Here is a 944-nt window from a genome sequence, read left to right as displayed (position 1 = left end):
CAAGGATGTAGACATCAAGTTACACCACAATTTGTTCTGCCAAAACCATATGATAGAAAAAAGGAAAGCATTTTAACAAATGATGCTGGTCTAATTAGATGTTTACATGTGGTAGAGTGGGTATATGGGACTTGAAGAGGTGACCTCCTGTAGCGAAAAAAGAACCCTAGACAAACAAGGGTAACACCAACCTACCCACAATACTTTTAATATTTTTTAATCTTTATTAACTTGAGTATTTCTTATTTGCATTTCGATTGTTATTTCCTTTCCCGGTATCCGGGCCAACATCCCCTTAACCCCTCCCCTTCTATATTAGTATTCCCCTCCCCATCCTCCCCCCATTACCGCCCTCCCCCCAACAATCACGTTCACTGGGGGTTCAATCTTGGCAGGACCAAGGGCTTCACCTTCCACTGGTACTCTTACTAGGCTATTCATTGCTACCTATAAGGTTGGAGCCCAGGGTCAGACCATGTGTAGTCTTTGGGTAGTGTCTTAGTCCCTGGAAGCTATGGCTGGTTGGCATTGTTGTTCATATGGGGTCTCGAGCCCCTTCAACCTCTTCCAGTCCTTTTTCTGATTCCTTCAACGAGGGTCCCATTCTCAGTTCAGTGGTTTGCTGCTGGCATTCGCCTATGTATTTGCTGCATTCTGGCTGTGTCTCTCAGGAGAGATCTACATCCGGTTCCTGTCAGCCTGCATTTCTTTGCTTCATCTATCTTATCTAATTGGGTGGCTGTATAAGTATGGGCCACATGTTGGGCAAGCTCTGAATGGGTGTTCCTTCTGCCTCTGTTTTAAACTTTGCCTCCCTATTCCCTGCCAAGGGTATTCTTGTTCCCCTTTTAAAGAAGAAGTGAAGCATTCTCATTTTGGTCATCCCTCTTGAGTTTCATGTGTTCTGTGCATCTAGGGAAATTCAAGCATTTCGGCTAATAGCC

This window comes from Rattus norvegicus, chromosome X, assembly GCF_021556685.1.
Source record: "Rattus norvegicus strain SHRSP/BbbUtx chromosome X, alternate assembly SHRSP_T2T, whole genome shotgun sequence".
Lineage (NCBI taxonomy): Eukaryota > Metazoa > Chordata > Mammalia > Rodentia > Muridae > Rattus > Rattus norvegicus.
Note: the sequence above shows the minus strand (reverse complement) of the source record.